Below are 19,916 nucleotides of genomic sequence, written 5' to 3' on the forward strand. Positions count from 1 at the left end.
ATATTTTGAGATTTTCATTAAGGTCGACCTGGTACATCCAGAGAATAAAAAGGTCTTTCCTGCCACTCTCTTTTAAAGAGCTAGAGAAACGTATACAAAAACAACAACAGCACCAAAACAAACAAACAAAGAAAGCATCTGTTCCTCTACCATTCATTGGTAGAACTGTAAATAGGGACCATTAGGATTCGTCAATGTCAATCAGATTTTTTCCTCTGCAGCATGATACAGTATATTCTACCCTGAATCAGTTGATGGACTTTCCAGAAGGCCTGTACATTTTGAATATAATGAGGTCCCTTAGGAAAAAAAAGGGAATGGCTATTTGGCGGGCAGCATAAGGTATCTGAAATGAGATATTATTTAATGACATTAAGGGGTTTGAAATAAGTTTGTCTGCATCAGTCTAGAACAAAACAGCCCAATTTAGTAATTGTATAGATCAAATAACCAATGTGTTATTTTTTTTTTTTTTAATTTTCACCTGGTCATGTTGGATTCCAGAAGTCATGACCTATTGACCAACATTCACTATAGATTTTGAAGTACTGAGGAATTAAAACAGATTACTTATAACCAATCAATAGAACAAAATTATTCAGCTAGTTTCTCCAAGAATAATGGATTTCCCTCCTTTATCGCTTTTCTGATCTCTCCTTCCTGTCTCTTCAAACATAAATACAATAGTCATGCATTAGTAGTGCTAAGATATGCCACAACACAAAGCAGTTTCAGAGACACTGGGGGTGGTGATGGGAAGGCAGTTAAATTGACTAAAATTTCCTAACTACAAGTATTTCATTTTTGTTGGGAAATTGCAGACATGTATATAACTGGTGAGCTTTTTTTAAAAAATTTGTAGCTTAGAAATGAAAATGCATAAAAGTAATATATATGATTTACTTTGCATGTATCTCAGTCTACAATATGATTCAAACAAATCCAAATTATGTACGACAAAAAAAAAGTATAGTGGCTTTTTGAGATAATGAAATCCTTTCTTTTTCCCAAAGTCAATGGAAATGTAGTGAGTTGAAACAATTCAGTATCTAAAAGAAACTTTTACTTTTATCTAAGTTGCCGATAAGTACTTCTCTATTAGAAATATCAGCTGATCAGTCGGACGTATGAAATATATTCTATGCAGAGATTAAATTGTTCCCCATAATCCAAATGTTCACTCATTTCTAAAATAAAATGGAGGCATACTTTAAACCTCCAGAAGAAATATGAATTACTAAGATTTTTACATATTTCTCCACTCAAAAAAATGGGATTCTATAGTGGTGGCATACAAGAAAAGTAGTTGTGCATGTTGAAGTGGATTTAATTCTGATGTAAAATGTTTGGCACTCTTTCCAGTATCCTGTCATCTCTAGTTGAGTCTAGGCAGTCTTCCCGGAATAATACTGTCTCCCAGACAAAAACAAAAGACCACCCAAATCATCACTAACTGTACTGTCTGTCATATGAAACTGTTCCTGAGATACTGTGTTCGGTATTTGAACTTCTCTATCCCCACTGTGGGTTGATGAGCTCCTTGGTAGCACAGACTATGTATTGTTTAGCATTATTTCCACAGCACTAGTGATACAGTGTTGGATATGTGTGTCGTGCATGTGAAATGAATGTGGAAAATATGAAAGAAGACGGGAAGAAGGAAGGGACTAATTTGATTAAGAATGACTCATTTTTTATAACTAATATCATGTGACTTATTAAATGTAAAACAAAAAGAAACAGTCTGTTCCAAATATTTTCTTCAGCAGTTTTAAAGCCCAAAATAACTTAATTTTACAAGAAAAGTAAAGTTGGACCACATTTGGGGAATATTAATTCCCCACATATGTTTAAGCCCAGCTACTGAAAACATTTCTCAGATAAGTAGCTGTTTTTCAATTACATTAATTTTAAGAAGATGTATATGGACCATGGTGAGTTTTATAATTAACAATTGATGCAGCTGAAAGTTAGTAGGTAAGTGCCTTGATTTTTAGATAATAACTATTCTTGCTTTGAAATGTTCAACAATTTTTAACAATGTCCCAATGGCTTATAGAGTCCACAGTTTGGCAGTATCATTGAACTGTGCCTTCCTCCACCAACACCATATGCCATCCATGAGGTTTTTTGTCCATGCAAGTTCCCTGTCCTGGGGCAACCTCACATCTGCAGGCAACTCCATGGAATCTCAGAAATCTCGATCTGGCTTAAAGCATGATCACACCAGGCCTCAATGTTCTCTGCTGGGTGTTCATCCAACAGGCACTTCAGGTACAGGGCCTACGGCCTGACAGATTTGCAAGGAGCAATAAAATATTTAAGTCCTGGAAAAAAAAAAAACAAACAAATGAAACTGCAAATTTGAGATTAATGTTTAATTAAAAGTGGAGAAAGCATAGATAGCATTATATCAGTTGGGCAGCACACACATTCTATTTAATCTGAGATGTAATAATGTATTAACATGTTTAATGTATCACTGATTTAGCCTCTAAAATTAAGTCAGCCCAGTGAATAAGGGAATTTTTTTGTGGCCCTGTTTGTAAGCTCCTCAATCTTTAGTTGCACTAATTGTATCCATATGTATTTTCTTTTGCTTTATATATCTTTATATTTTACCTTCTATAGTATCTTAGGACCCCTTGAGGATAAGAAACACTTTTAGTCTTGCCCAGAGTTAGTTGAGGCTATTGTCAAGACACCAGTTGAGTGAATTTCTATTTTAGCACATATTTTCCCAACTTGCATTATATAGGTTGTTTTCACATCACTCTTTTTCAATTGATTGAGAGTTCCTAGAAAACAGAAATCGTGTCTTCCATCTAAACTAGTATCCTTTAAAATGAATAGATTTCCAATGAATTAATTCATTGTCAAAATAATGTGGCTAGAAAAAAGTGGCTAAACATTCTTTATCAGTTCTATTTCTAAATAAGAAAATTAAATGTGAGGGGCACCTGGGTGGCTCAGTCATTAAGCATCTGCCTTTGGCTCAGGTCATGATCCCAGGGTCCTGGGATGGAGCCCTGCATTGGCTCCCTGCTCAGCAGGAAGCCTGCTTCTCCCTCTCCCACTCGCCCTGCTTGTATTCTCTCTCTCACTGTGTTTCTGTCTGTCAAATAAATAAATAATATCTTTAAGAAAATAGAAAATTAAATGTGAGAAAAAATTTTACTCTTTAAAGAGAAGGTTGAAATGTAATTATGATAAAGCCAGTACTTAAGTATTCCAGAAGTTGAGGAAATTTTAACTCAATTGTTAAAATATAACAAAATTGCATCTTAACTGATTATTTTAGAAATCCTGATTTCTACATTAATTGACAAAAAAGTGTGTTAGAATCAGTCATTGTAATTTCTGTTTAAAAAGTACCCCGTGTTTCTCCTATTTTCAATTTTCTTCCCCTCATATATTTCTCCTAACATTCTAAACTTCTGCTGATTGATGCTATACATAATGGTACCCCATTGATATTTTGTGTGTTGCATTTTGTCACAGACCAGTTCGTTTACCTACACTGTCCTCTGCCCACAACTCTTGTCTGATTTAATTTGTCATCCTTGAAATTTGGTGGCTAGCTTCTCGAGTAGCCAGGAAAACTTCAGCCTAATAGAAACTATTCAGAGAAAAATTATTGTGGAAAGATTGCTCTCAGTTCCCAAACTAAGGGTCATTCACAGTAGCATGACCTTGACAAATATCTATAAGTCAAAGAATGTCTTGCCATAAGCGATTTGGGGTGACAGGCCTATAACATATTGCAAACACAGATTGGATTCCCAGTGGGGCCCAGTGCAGCACACACTTCTTGCTTCATGCAGGCAATAGCAGGACAGTTATAGTTAAGGAAGAAGAAATTTCTTTGTGATATCAAGAAAGGAAAATCTTGTATTGCAACCAAGTAAGTGAAAGATGATCTGATAGTCAACTTGCTATATCACATTTTAGGTCAAAATCTACCACCACATACCTCAGAGGGCATTCACTGATACTTATAACATTAAAAGTGATGGCTTTCTTTATATATATATATATATATATATATATATATATATATATATATATATATATATATATATGAGAGAGAGAGAGAGATTTACTTGAGAGAGAGGAGAGAGGGAGAGAGCACACACTAATAGGGGGAGAGGCAGAGGGAGAGAGAAAATCTCAAGCAGATTCCCTGCTGAGCATGGAGCCCGACAAAGGGCTTGATCTCACAACCCTGACATCATGACCTAAGCCAAAATCAAAAGTCAGATGCTTAACCAACTGAAACACCCAGGTGCCCCTGATTTTCTTGGTATAAGTAAATTTATGGAAAAAACAGTCCTGGACTTTGGGATCTAAGCATGAAATAGGATTGGATCTAGTCTTTTTGTAAGGAATCAAGACCCCAAATGCCTACTTGGACTTCATTGAACTGACTGGAAATAGAGTGAGAGAGATAATCCTGTGCCCTCTTTAGGATGTGTGCTGTCTTCACCATCCAGGCACTTCTATTCTGGTCAGGCCCTCATTGTCTGAATATCATAAAAATCACACACTTCCTTGAGGGCTCTTAAATTTCAGGGACTCTGACCCTTTCTCAAAATAATATTTTTAAATGTATTAAAAGAAATACTTTGGATTTTTTAAAAAATAGATTTATCTAAAATAAATTTATCAGTATTTGAAACATGAGACATAGTAAGTAATATATGCATGTCAATATATTTTTAGAAAAAGATGACCTAGAGGGGGACCTAATAATTACTACAAGTGACTCTAAATAGTATTTTGAGATAATTGCAATAGCTGTAGGTGAAATGAAATAACTGGGATTGTTTTAGTGTTAAAGTCCCAGGCATTGACACTGGTGCTATGGTTAGTTGCCTAAATATTTAATTGAGGGAAGCACTAAATTTCAGTTGGACATTAGTGAGAACAAAGATGAGTTTTCCACACAAGATCATGAACCCCCAGTTGTGATCCATGGACCCATGGAGTGGGAGACAAGCTCTTCTCATTTAGATTCTCATCTAGAACTGATTCTCTTCCCCAATGCAGCCATTCACCATTCAAAATCTGAGCTATGATTATGTCTCTAATAAGTGAGATGTGATTCACTATCAAGCTATTCAAATGTTCAAAACCATTGGCACATGAGGATTCATGATCTAGCTGTCATGGTCGTTCCCAGTCATCTCTCCTAACAATAGCCTCTGACAAATACCTCCACACCATAGTCGATAAAATTAAAACTAAATTGAATTTCTGAATTTTTCTTTTACAAACTGAGTATTTTTATATCTCTCTATCGGATTGCTCTATTTAGGAATATAATTTTGCTGTCACTAAATCTAGTAAGTTTTATTACAAATGCAAGTTAATTTACTAAAGATAATATGGAATTAATAAAACAGTATGGAGATAGGTTATGAGCAAAATGAGGAAATAAATATTTAATTTAAAATTTTAAAAAATGGGGCGCCTGGGTGGCTCAGTTGGTTAAGCGACTGCCTTCAGCTCAGGTCATGATCCTGGAGTCCCGGGATCGAGTCCCACATCGGGCTCCCTGCTCAGCAGGGAGTCTGCTTCTCCCTGTGACCCTCTTCCCTCTCGTGCTCTCTATCTTTCATTCTCTCTCTCTCAAATAAATAAATAAATAAAATCTTTAAAAAAAAATAAATAAAATTTTAAAAAATGTTTAACTTCACAAATGATTAAAATATGAATGAGGCCTCATTTCATTACTATTTGATTAGAAATGCATGTTTGTGCATATGCATACATATACACATACCTAATTTTATATTGACAGGGATGTAAATTAATAATTACATTGAATAAACAGAATACAATCAAACTATATGTAAAATAAACTTAGACATTTTGTTTTACTAATACCACTTCGTTCCATCAGTCCTGAGGAAATAATAAGAAACCAGTAAACATACATGTGAAGATGTTCAAAGAAATGTGGTTTCTTAAAAGGAATGACAGGAAACAACCATTCTTTCTAATAGCAGGGAAATAAGTTAAAACAACAGCAACAACTAGTGAATGGCATATTAAAATGAGAAATATCTAACACAGTGGTGAGGAACACATTATATAGATGTGTTGCCTGGCTTTGCATTCCAGGTTTACTATCTCATAATCATGAGACCTCGAGTCAGTTACTTAAACTCGCTAACTCCAAGTTTCCTCATGTGTATAAAGTAGAGTTAATAATAATACTTAACTTGAAAGTTGCTGTGAAGATGAAATAAAGAAATGTGAAGCACAAAGTAAGAGCTATGTAGGTTTTAGCTATTATTACGATTACGATTTTTTATCATTACTATGGCTATGTAAACACGATAAAATTTTCAAATAAGAATGTAGTAAGATCAAAATAAAAAAACTGTATCATTACATCTCTGATAAGAACATGGATGCATGTACTTCCAAAAGGAATGGAATTACAAAAAGGCATGGATATGAATAGGGTGATGAGATTTTGTTTGATTTTTAACATCTATTATGGGGCCTGACTTCTATTTAATAATAAACTCCTGACTTCAAATTCTTTAATAATAATAGCTTCTCTATGTGAATGGCTTCTCTTGAATTTTCCAGAATGGCAATACTCTTGTTGCAATTGAATTCTTTTTCTTTCTTTCTTTTTTTCTTTTTTTCTTTTCCCCTACTCTTCATTTTTTCCGTCTTTATTATTTTTTTTTCTGATGTTGCTTTACACGCAAACATTAGTGTGGTTTGAAAATAGTGCCTACAGACTCTGTGAATGATTTTAGAAGGAAATATCTTGAGATGGAACACTCAACTTTTTTCTTTCCCAAAGACTTAACTCCTGGATCCAGTCATGGTCTAGACCCACTACTATTTGACCATGTCTTTGCTTTTGGGTGCATATCTAAAGAAACACAACATTGATATAAAACCACACAGTGATATTATATAAATTCTATTTGTTGGTCAATTCAAAATTATGTAGAATGAGAAAAACATTTGTGGAGTTTTTACAGTATTTCTCAAGTGGTTTTGGAAGGTTGTTGACATGAAAGTTTCTTCTCTAAATAGAGCCTTAACATATTTTACATAGTTGTATATGTAAAATACTGAGAGATTGGGTTGTTGTTTGAGGGTAAGCCACCTGCCATGAAGGCTATTTATTTTATGACCACATATGTTAATGTTGGTTGCTTGGAAGAAAGCCACCATTTTTTTGCCTTCCTTCTCTCCTAGAAGTATTCTTTCAACACCTGTGTGGGACATATGCAAATTTAACAACGACAACTCAACAACTTGAAAATAAACATCAGCCAAATGATTATTATTATTTTGGGGGGATATATTTCCTCAGTGTTTGATTTATGTTTGCACCATTCAAAATATTGACTACATTAATTTGCTTGAACATTGTAAAACAGTTTTGCCTCAGGCTCTGACCTTATACGCCAGGATGAGCTCGGTGTGAATTTTTGCAGTTGAATTATAAACCTCTGAGAAGTTTTTATTATGAAAATGCTGACACTACCTCAACTGTAGCAGTGTGTATGATCTGGCTACAACTTTGTTAAAGAAGAGATAACAAGGAAAATAGCTATTAAAAATGAGTACATCTTGAAAGTAATATGACAAAGCAGGGGGGAACAGCTAGAAAAAAATGACAGGAAATCAATTAATAAGAAAAATGAGATAACTGAGGGGATAAGGAACCAGTCTTTTTGATATTTACTTTTAAGCCAAATTATGCATATGAACTCTACTCTTCAACTTTTGTGAGGGAGTTATATGCACTATTTTGTATGGAGGCTATTGAAAGATGGTCATCTCAGAGTTTGTGATAAAAATGTTCTGTAGTTGGGGCGCCTGGGTGGGTCAGTCGTTAAGCATCTGCCTTCAGCTCAGGTCATGATCCCAGGGTCCTGGGATCGAGCCCCACGTCAGGCTCCCTGCTCAGCGGGGAGTCTGCTTCTCCCTGTCCCTCTCCCTGCTGTTCTGCCTACTTGTGCTCTCTCTCTCTCTGTCAAATAAACAAATAAAATCTTTAAAAAAAATGTTCTGTAGTATGTGACACATCTGATTGTTTCAGATTTCTGTTGAAGTGCTAAGGTTTTATCATTTATACAATAAATTGAATTATTTGTTATAATGCTCTTTGCTTTATATGTATATAGTTTTACTTAAGCAGAATACATGTATACATATTTTTTGTGGGATATAAATTTAATTGTGTATGTACTTGTGATAATTTACTTCACCAAAATTAGACTCAGTTTTTGTTGTGCTATTATCACAAGAGAAGAAATAAGCTAGGTATCTACTTTAAAATTAAATTCTATGGTCAGAGTTATCATCTCCTTCAAAATATTTCCCCATAAAATTTGAATTTTACTAAATGATATGGAATATATCATAATCCTAAGGCTTAAGCATTTCACATTAGTCAGTTCAATGTCTTTCTCATTATATATTTGTATTCGTATTCTCTAATGAGTAAAATAATTATTTATTGTTTTGATTCTTTATCTTTAACGACTCCCTTAACTCTCTAGCATTTGCACAATTCTAGCAAGTCACTGTTTTAAATCTTTGATTGTTTAATCAACAAATTTTATAATTCCATATTTTCTTCCCCTTTGCAAACCATAATTAATTGTTACAGGTGTCAAAGTAGATCTGAATAAATACCAGGAAGTATACACACTTCCATGTTTATATGTCTATTAGGACTTGATTTTACACCCACAGGATATATTTGTAATCATACTTGAATTTGAAAGGGTTGTTTTCGAAAATTAGTCACAGTTATTATTTACTGGGCACTTTTGCCCAGGCAAAACACTTAACTGTTTAATTAACTTTATCTTATTTAAATCTCACCATAACTATGGATTTACAGATGAGAAACCAAAGTCCAGAGCAGTGTCATAATACACCTAATACACCCAAGATACACAACTATAGATCGACATTGTCTGGATTTTAATTGATATCTGTTAATTATTTTCTTTACTATAAGTTTATGAAAAAAATCCAAAATTTTGATTAAATATTTGAATAAGATATTATGGATGGTTTATTAAACATTCATCTCTCAATTGTTAAAAAAACTAAAGTTGTTTATTCTGGAACAGTGAAGCATCTTTTAGGTTCACAAATATAATCAACCACAGGTGTTTAATATATAAACATCTTAAAATAATTGTAAGTATGCAATTATAATTTTATGCCTCTAATGTGTTTATCTTTGGAGCACCTGCATTCCTTAATATCAACACAGAAATACTGTACTCTTTGGCATAAAAAATGAAAGGATAATTAAAGACAAAAAATGAAACCCTGTCTGAGGGATTAACTCAATGACCTGATTGATCTTTTACATCTTTTATGATGTTAAAATATCTCCTTTGAAGGTAACAACTGGTACCTGCCTTGTTTTAATCCTCAGAAACTTAAAATTAACTCTGTGCTAGAAAGATTTACATTTTTAAGTAGTTCCACCAACTCTACTAAAAAGAACTGGGTACAATATAGGTAAGCTTGATTTTCTGTTTGTTTGTTTCTCATGTCTATCTTCCCCAAATAAAAATTACTGAAAATGTATTTAAAATGTGGGTTCTAAAAAATTTATCCTAGCCTGGGGAGCTTGGTGTTAATCAAGTTCACTGAAATTAATTCATTGGAAAGACAAATATTGTATTATCTTCTTTATATCTGGAATCTAAAACAAAATAAAAAACCAAATAGATATAGAAAACAGATTGGTGGGGCAGCTGGGTGGCTCAGTCCTTAAGTGTCTGCCTTTGGCTCAGGTCATGATCCCAGGGTCCTGGGATCCAGCCCCGCATCGGGCTCCCTGCTCCACGGGAAGCCTGCTTCTCCCTCCCCAACTCCCCCTGCCTGTGTTCCCTCTCTCACTGTGTCTCTCTCTGTCAAATAAATAAATAAAATCTTAAAAAAAAAAAAGAAATGCTTTAAAAAAGAAAACAGATTGGTGGTTGCCAGAGGAGGGGAGTGGGAGGATGTAGGTGAAATGGGTGAAGGTGGTCAAAAGATTTAAACTTCACTTATAAAGTCAATAAATCATGGGGATATAAGGTACAGCATGGTGGCTATAGTTAATAATACCATATTGTGTATTTGAAAGTTGCTAAAACAATGGATCTTAAAATTCTCATCACAAGAGAAGAAACTGTAACTACATATGGTGATGAATATTAACTAGACATATGATAATGGTCATTTCATAATGCATACATACATCAAATCATTATGCTATAACCTGAAACTAGTATGTTACATGTCAATTATATCTCAAAAAAATTTTAAGATGACTAACAAGAGGAGAGCTAGAGCCATGTGATGCAAAAAGATCAGTTTCAAAGAAATAAAGCAGTATTAGATAATCCTGTTTTATTATTTATTTAAACTACTGTCATGATATTAAATTTCATGTGCATGCGCACACACACACACATTTAAAAGAGGTTAGATGTTTGCTCAAAATTCTCATATTTCAAACTTATGAAAAATCATCATTGAACAATAATATACTGTTTTCTGATTTTTAAAAAAATCTATATGACAAAAACATAAAGGTTAATCCATTTTTATTTTCATATACCACCAGCAATGGTGTTTGATGGTGTCATTTTGGATTTAAAAGGATACACATGCTAACTTTTGGAAGAAGTATTTCTAACTATGTATTTTTAATGGTGCTAGTGCCCTGTTTCTTCCATCTGTTAAAGAACAGCTTTGCTCACCTTTAGGGTCTTCTACTACCAATCTCTGTGTATGTTTTATTATTAATTTGCCAGAATTTTGATCTGAGGATCTTTTATTCGATCAACTTCAAAGATTACCTCAGCAGAGCCTGAATTAATTACACTTGAATAGTTTGTTCTCCAAGGCCAATACCTTAAAAAATACATCAATGCTAGTAAAAAAAAAAAAAAAGTCCTTTGCATATCTTAAATTACCTGGAGTTCAAGGGATAATATGAAAGAAAAACAGCAACAAAGCAAGTATTTTAGGTATATATATATATATATATATATATATATATATATGAAAAAGCACCAATAGTTTCATTATTCTTAATTTCAGCCCATACACATACTTGTTTGCTTGGGTCCAATAAACTAAAACCTAAAAATGACAATGTTTATATATCCAATGTTCCTTTGTGATAGATAAATTGCTCATGATTAGAATAATGGCTACTGATATTCTCACTGTCTCATTTTGATGTTTCAGAGCTGGGAAAGTGTTTCTGAAATCTGAAATAACCAACTTACTTATAAAAATAAAAAAGGTTATTTTTCATTACTATGATAATTTAGACCAGACCCAGTCTTCAAAAAGGTATTAGCAATCTACGGGGGCATGACATGAAAATTATAAAACCTGCAACAATATATTTTTCCCATACATTTTTTATTGTTGCAAATAATAATAATGATCAGTTGCTTATGAAGAATATACATACATCTAATTTTTTAAGAATCACATATTGGTCATTTGAGAGTCAAAATTAATTAAATGAGTACTTCTCAGATTATCTGGGTGAAGGACATTTTGCTTGTTTTGTTATACTTTCCTTTTTTTAAAAAAAATTTTTAAAGATTTTTTTTTTAATTTATTCATTTGAGACACAGAGATACAGAGAGAGAGAGAGCATGAGCGGCGGGGGGAGGCAGAGGAAGAGGGAGAAGCAGGCTCTCCACTGAGCCAGGAGCCTGATGCAGGGCTCCATCCCAGGACCCTGGGATCATGACCTGAGCCGAACACAGATGCTTGACCACTTAAGACACCCAGGTGCCCCTCTAATTTCCTATTTATCATGAGCTAATATTTGGTTCTATATAGTGTTCAATGAGAGAAGTCTACTGATCCCTGTAACTTGTGCTGTTTGCCCTAAACATGTAAGTAAGTACATTCAAAATGTACATTTGTAGGTAGAAAAAAATATTCAAATGGAATGAACCCATTGATACTGACTACATCCAAAATTTGATTTAGGAAAATACAGTATGTGATGTGATATATTAACATGAGATTATTTAATATAATATTTTAAAAATAAAATATAACATTTGGAATATTACATGCTCAGCCTAGTATAAATGAAGGTGATAACTTTTCCTTCAGAAATATCATTATTTAGCTTTAGTTTATAATAATAAATAAAAGTATATGATTTATTCCAAAACAAATAATCCTAAAATTTGTATGGAACCAGAAAAGACCCCGAATAGCCAGGGGAACGTTTTATTTATTTTTATTTTTTTTAAAGATTTTATTTATTTATTTGACAGAGAGAGACACAGCGAGAGCAGGAACACAAGCAGGGGGAGTGGGAGAGGGAGAAGCAGGTCTCCTGCTGAGCAGGGAGCCCGATGTGGGACTCGATCCCAGGACCCTTGGATCATGACCTGAGCCGAAGGCAGACGCTTAACGACTGAGCCACCCAGGCGCCCAACCAGGAGAATGTCTTAAAAGAAAAGCAAAGCTGGCGGCATCACAATTCCGGACTTCAAGCTCTATTACAAAGCTGTCATCATCAAGACAGTATGGTACTGGCACAAAAACAGAGACATAGATCAATGGAACAGAATAGAGAGCCCAGAAATGGACCCTCCACTTTATGGTCAACTAATCTTCGACAAAGCAGGAAAGAATGTCTAATGGAAAAAAGACAGTCTCTTCAACAAATGGTGTTGGGAAAATTGGACAGTCACATGCGGAAGAATGAAACTGGACCATTTCCTTATACCACACACAAAAATAGGCTCTAAATCGTTGAAAGACCTAAATGTGAGACAGGAGTCCATCAACATCCTAAAGGAGAACACAGGCAGCAACCTCTTCAACCTCAGCCGCAGCAACTTCTTCCTAGAAACATTGCCAAAGTCAAGGGAAACAAGGGCAAAAATGAACTATTGGGACTCCATCAAGATAAAAAGCTTTTGCACGGTAAAGAAACAGTCAACAAAACCAAAAGACAACCGACAGAATGGGAGAAGATATTTGCAAATGACATATCAGGTAAAGGGCTAGTATCCAAAATCTATAAAGAATTTATCAAACTCAACACCCAAAGAACAAATGATCCAATCAAGAAATGGGCAGAAAACATGAACAGACATTTTTCCAAAGAAGACATCCAAATGGCCAACAGACACATGAAAAAGTGCTTAGTATTGTTCGGCATCAGGGAAATCCAAATCTAAACCTCAATGAGATACCACCTCACACCAGTCAGAATGGCTAAAATTAACAAGTCAGGAAACGACAGATGTTGGCGGGGATGCGGAGAAAGGGGAACCCTCCTACACTGTTGGTGGGAATGCAAGCTGGTGCAACCCCTCTGGAAAACAGTATGGAGGGTCCTCAAACAGTTGAAAATAGAGCTACCATACGATCTAGCAATTGCATTACTGGGTATTTACCCCGGATACAAATGTAGAGATCTGAAGGGGTACATGCACCCCAATGTTTATAGCAGCAATATCCACAATAGCCAAACTATGGAAAGAGCCAAGATGTCCATCGACAGATGAATGGATAAAGAAGGTGTGGTATATATACACAATGGGATATTATGTAGCCATCAAAAGGAATGAAATCTTGCCATTTGCAATGACGTGGATGGAACTGGAGGGTGTTATGCTGAGCGAAATAAGTCAATCAGAGAAAGACATGTATCATATGACCTCACTGATACAGGGAATTCTTAATCTCAGGAAACAAACTGAGGGTTGCTGGAGTGGTGGGGTGGGAGGGATGGGTTTGGCTGGGTGATAGACATTGGGGAGGGTATGTGCTATGGTGAGCGCTGTGAATTGTGTAAGACTGTTGAATCACAGACCTGTACCTCTGAAACACATAATACATTATATGTTAAAAAAAAAAAAAAGAAGAAGAAGATAGCAAGAGGGGAAGAATGAATGGGGGGATAACGGAGTGGGAGATGAACCATGGACTCTGAAAAACAAACTGCGAGTTCTGGGGGGGGGGATGGGTTAGCCTGGTGATGGGTATTAAAGAGGGCACATTCTGCATGGAGCACTGGGTGTTATATGCAAACAGTGAATCATGGAACACTACATCTAAAACTAATGATGTAATGTATGGTGATTAACATAACATAAAAAAACATATGATTTACTTATTTAGGATTCTTAAACTAAAATTAGGAAATTTTCAATAATGATACTTAAAAATCAAATGAAGTAAATAAGTGACACAAGTATGAATTTAATTGAAATAATTATAATTTATCACAAAAGTAGTTGTCTGAATCATCTAACAAATGATATGTTCTAAATAATTTATGTATCTCCCTCCCTCCCTGGGCCTTTCCTCCTTTTGCCCAAAGGTTTATTTTCCTATTTCATTCATATAATTCCTACAAACACACCTTGTTTACACCAAATCCCAAAATATGGACTCTAACTTCTCGCCTTTCTCAAAATTCTTTCAATGTAGTTCCAAAATTTCTGAGATCCACATACTCCCTTCTCCTCTGTCTATTTCTCCTCCTCTTCGTTTTTCTTCTCATTTTCCTGTCTTTTCAATTCTTAGGTTCTTCTATCTGGGTGTAAGTGAATAGAAATTTTGGTTAGTAAACAATGAGGCATTTAAATGAGCATAGAGTTTTAAGACACCAGCTTCAAGGTCACTGAGTGGTAATTACTGAACACGTGTCCTGAACACCTGTACTATGCACTTACAAATATTTTATTGTCTTTCACAAATATCCACAAATTGGAATCACAATGAGAATCAGTTGTTGGAGATGATTGTCTTTAAAAGGAATTTAAACAAGGCAGCAAACTTGAGAAGCAACTTGGCTTGATTTTTGCAATGAAGCTCTGTCGCTGGTTTCTAGTCTTGCTCCAGCTTTTTTCTTCTCTCGCTCTTTAATGTAACTTGATTGTGCTGAAACTGTTAGGCAATATGCTTGAATAATTCAATTGAGACAAACATGAAAGAAAAATGCCATAACTTCAGGGATTGGACTAAACAAAGGTACGGAATGAAAAATTTCTTTGAACTCTTCTTTTGAAAAAAAAATCACTGGACAAGAAGCAATTAAACTAAGACCACAAATGAGGAATAGTTTTTGTTTTGTTTTGTTTTTTAAGAAAAAGAGGGCAGAAAGGATAGTCCACTGACAAGGAATAGCAAGCACTGAGTCTCCTGGAAAGGAGGAACATTGGTGTGTATCAGAGATTGAAGCCAGTGTGGCTGAAACCCAGAGACCCAGAGATGTATGGGAGCTTGAGGAGGCTAGAGATTGAGGCTGATAGTGTGGTCCAAGCAGTGGAGAGTCCTTGAAGTTGTGAAGCAGATAATACAATGAAATATGACATTTGAAAAATAAGCAAATCACTCCATCTAAAGTTGGGAGGACAAATTAGAGAAAGGTAATGTGTCAAAATGTAGCAGCAGGAGGCTTTTCTGTGATCCAGGAGAGGGACTGGCGGGTCTGGTGGAGAAGAAAAAATGGTGGACTTGGTGGGAGATTTATGAAGGGAAATTTGTTAAAGCTTGGGATGATCTGGATCTAGGCTGTGAGAGGAAAAGTAATCTAAAAGATAAGCACAAGGCTTCTGTTTGATTATTTGGATGTTGACTGTAGCATTCAGTGAGAGACGGGTGTTGAAATAAAAATTTTGGAATAGGCAAATAAAAATAAAAATCCAAATAGAAATTTTTATTAACTAAAAAGCAAGTGTTGGAATCTAGTCTCTAATATCTTCTTAATCTTTTTTTTTAATGTGCAATCATGACATATCCGTAATGATGCTCCAAAAAATTATACTCTTCATACATAGACAAAATAATGTTCCATTTACTATATGTGCTCCTTCTACCTTTTTTTTACTTCAACATTTTAAAAATTAGGACATATCTAACATTAGATAAACTACATTATTATTGTAGTATTTTTTTCTTTTTCTGTGTTCTTTTATTCCCAGAAAGCTGTTCTTTTTAAGATTTATTTATTTTTTTGCGAGAGAGAGAACATGAGTGTGCACATGCGAGGGTGGGAGAGGGGCATAGGGAGAAGGAAAGAGAGAAGCCCAAGCTGACTCTGTGCTGAGCCTTGAGTGTGGATCCGCAAGGGGCTCAGACTCAAGATCTTGAGATCATGACCTGATCTGAAACCAAGAGTCAGATGCTTAACCGACTGCACCACCCAGGTGCCCTGCCCAGAAAGCTGTCTTATTAATGACATATCTTAGAGAATATGGCAATTGAGAACCAAGAAAATTATTTATTCATCAATTCATTTGAATAATGAGAAGTTAGCTAGAAATCACTAAATCTATTTGGTTAGATACTGGTTCAAAGAAGAAATTTAGTAATAGTATGCCTTCATGTTAAAGAAAATGTGTTATTTTTAAGCAATGATTATATCTGGGATGGTTTAAAAACTATCCATGTGTTCATTATTATATGGTATGTTTGGGAACATATTTTAAAATATTTTAATCACAAGGAAATGAATCCGTTTTTTTCTGCTTTTTTGAACAACGTTCATTTAAAAATATTTTGTTAAGTAATATTTCCCCGAACGTGCTGAATTAACATACCTCTACTAAGATTATTAATGTAGAGGGAATTACAATGGTCAATGCCATTGTTTTCTGTGGTCGAAGCACTTTTAGCTTAATACAATTATTTTCTTTAATAAGATCAATTAATATTTATATGGATACACTTTGTGTCACACACCAGCCTAGGTCTATTCCTTATATATATATCCTGCTTTACAGATAAGGAAACTGAGACAAGGAGACATGAAGAAATAAACTCATTTTTATGCAGCCCCTAAGTTGCAGGATAGTAAGACGTAATGAAAAGTTCCTGTTGGTGCACCTTACTTTTCAAGATATCTACTTTAGGGCCAAAACATACTGATAGTTTTCCAGACTCAGTAATTTTCTCGTCCTTCTTGACCAGATTCCCTACTTAAACAAATCGTGTCCCTCTCTCACCTATACCTTATGTGAACCTGTGCACTGTCCATCCATCGCTGTAGAACCAGTGCACTCCCCACCCATCGCCGTAGAACCTGTGCACTCCCCACCCATCGCCGTAGAACCTGTGCACTCCCCACCCATCGCCGTAGAACCTGTGCCCTGTCCACCCATCGCCATAGAAGCTGTGCCCTGTCCACCCATCGCCATAGAACCCATGCACTGTCCATCCATCGCTGTAGAAGCTGATCGCTGTAGAAGCTGTGCACTGTCCATCCATCGCCGTAGAAACTGTGCACTGTCCATCCATCGCCGTAGAAGCTGTGCACTGTCCATCCATCGCCGTAGAATGTCCATCCATCGCCGTAGAAGCTGTGCACTGTCCATCCATCGCCGTAGAAGCTGTGCACTGTCCATCCATCGCTATAGAAGACTGCCCGTCAACTGAACCTTCCGCTGGTGTTAGGAAGCACTGAATCCTACAACTCCACGCCTTCCCCTTCCAATGTAACTTCAGCTGCTTCCAGTGAAATTTCAACCTAACCCATTTTAAAACAGGGATCCAAGACAAACAAATAAAAGGAAGGGCCAGCTTTTCATCCACGTCCTCTAGTTACTTACTATGCAGTCTTCTCTCCTGCCTTGAGTGACTATCCTCTATGTATTTGCACTTCTCAAGTTTCCAGTATTTCATTAGCCTTAGAAATTGTTTCAATCTTTCTTCCTCCAGTATTCAGCATTTATGCTAAGATTATTTCCAAAACATATGACAAGTTTTCCTCATTTTACCCTACCTCTCTGCAGCATCTGCCTTTCTAGGTCCCTTCCTCTTTCCTGAAAGTGCATTTGTCATCTGACCGTTTCCACCTTTCTCTGCTGTAACCCACAGTGTCATTGCTACTTTCTGCAACAGTTTCTTAACTGTTCTCCCTTCCATTAAATGCAAGCCCTCTCTTGCCAGTTTGCCACAAAGCTGCCAGAGAGCACGACCTAAAGCACATATCTGATAGTACCTCCTGTCTGTATGAAAATCACCAGGATGGATATATTTTACCATTTTTAGTTTAGTTTATTGTCTGCTATTGACCTTTATACATTGAGAGATGAGGTCTAATTTCCCTTTCCATGCATTTAGACGAGATCGAGGGAGTAACTTCTAATGAATAGCATGTGGCAAAATTAACAGTGCATGACTTCTAAGGCTGGGTGATAAAAATGTGATGCCCATCATTGGAATTCAGCACCCACCTGTAAGGATTCTGATCAGAGCCCCAACTGAGGTCTCAGTTGACAGCCAGAATCAACCGCCCAATGTGGGAGTGCAGGAGCCTTCAGATGATGCTGAGTGTTGATGCCAAGTAGGCAAAAATGAGTTGTTCCTGCCAAGCCCTTTCCAAATTGCAGATTCGGAAGAGGTAAATCTTTTTACTCTGTAAAGCCACTAAGCTTTAAAAGACACACACACACACACACACACACACACACACACACACACACACACACACACCAGACACATACACACACAATGTTTAGCTTAATACAATACTCTCTAGAGCATCCTTAGCTCAAATTATATTAAAGTCTAAAATTCCCTACAGACAGCATGTTTATTCAGATCCCAAGGCTTTTGAAAATTCTATTCAATTCTTTCTGGAACTCTCCCCAACCACTCCACTTCTGTGAAGCTATTATTTAGGTCTCAAATGATGATACTTCTTCTAAGTGGCTTCTCATATCCCCCAGTTTGCATTAGAATTCCATTCTTTCTTTTACCTTAACATCATACATAATGCTATATAGATGTTGGATTAATACAGAAGTTTTCATTGCATTGCAATTAAAATATGTAATGTAACAAAATATGATAAAATATAGCAAAATGTCTTTGTTATCTTTCTTGTAGAAGTCAACCTTAGTAACTAATATTAATTTCAAAATCCTAAATAGAAGCTGCCAATGACAAATAGAGTGATGTTTGCTCTGCTATGTTTGTGTTTCCTATCCTTTGGGGAAATTAAGTTGGTTGATGATTCCATTCATGAACTGTAATCGTATCATTTTAGACACCTAGGAAGTAGGTACAGTACCGGCATTTTATTGTTGCTTTTGAAATGTATTAAAAATAAACCATCTCCTTGAGACTCTTTGAAGTCCAGAAATGCTCTTCCCCTAGATTTGAGTTATGGATACAGACCTGGGTTTGTATATGGGCTGCCGAAGCGAGCACAGACCTGGGTTTGTAAACTGAATCTCTATACCGTTGGTCACTTTCGTCAGCGCTTTCATTATTTTCCATCCCACCTCCACTTTGACCACCTTAGCTCTTTTCCCCATGCAGCTGTCTCCAATCACACTCTGGAGTGACCGCTGCACAGTCTTCTCTTTGCTCTCCTAGGAGTTTGATCCCTCTAGGTATTCCTCTGGCAAATTGTTCTGCTTCCTTTAACCATGGCAGATAATCCACCGGGGTCCAGGGAAGAGCTCTACATAGGGCTCTAACATTCATAGTTGTTCTATGAATCCCAAATTAATTGACACTATGGTTCAGCGATACTTTTTTTTTTCAGGTTTTTCCTCAGTAAAAAGGGAAGTCAGTCATGTAATCACAACTGCATTGCAATGTAGTATTTTCTTTGGGTATTCACAGAAAAACCGTAAAGAGTTTATAGTTTCATTACTACATATAAGTCCCAAGTTTTAAATTTCATATTTAGGGTGTGGAAAATTATAGAAAGAAAGGAAAAATAAAATGTTGAGTAAAGTTGCATATAATGAGGTTAGATTTCTGCCTAACATTTTTATTGAGAGCATTCTTCTGGTCACTGAAAATATGAAAGATTAAAGAAAACACAGTATTTCATAATAATGTTTTGTTATTTTTCTGATAAACGATAGATTGTAAGTCCAAATTCTGAGTGCATAATAATTTAC

At 35.6% G+C, this 19,916-nt stretch overlaps 1 protein-coding gene and 1 long non-coding RNA gene across 3 annotated transcripts in view; one reads left to right on the forward strand and one right to left on the reverse strand.

The window, feature by feature from the left end:
* The window catches only part of CDH12 (cadherin 12), a 1,005,284-nt gene that overhangs the window by 575,231 nt on the left and 410,137 nt on the right, over positions 1 to 19,916 (forward strand). The gene's annotated exons all lie outside the window — the stretch shown is intronic.
* LOC113929034 overlaps positions 1,845 to 19,916 on the reverse strand; it is a 57,434-nt gene continuing 39,362 nt past the window's right edge. Inside the window, exon 3 of the long non-coding RNA XR_003522070.1 lies at positions 1,845 to 2,327. This is a non-coding gene — a long non-coding RNA (uncharacterized LOC113929034). The remainder of the gene's footprint in view (positions 2,328 to 19,916) is intronic.

Source organism: Zalophus californianus, chromosome 5, assembly GCF_009762305.2.
Source record: "Zalophus californianus isolate mZalCal1 chromosome 5, mZalCal1.pri.v2, whole genome shotgun sequence".
Lineage (NCBI taxonomy): Eukaryota > Metazoa > Chordata > Mammalia > Carnivora > Otariidae > Zalophus > Zalophus californianus.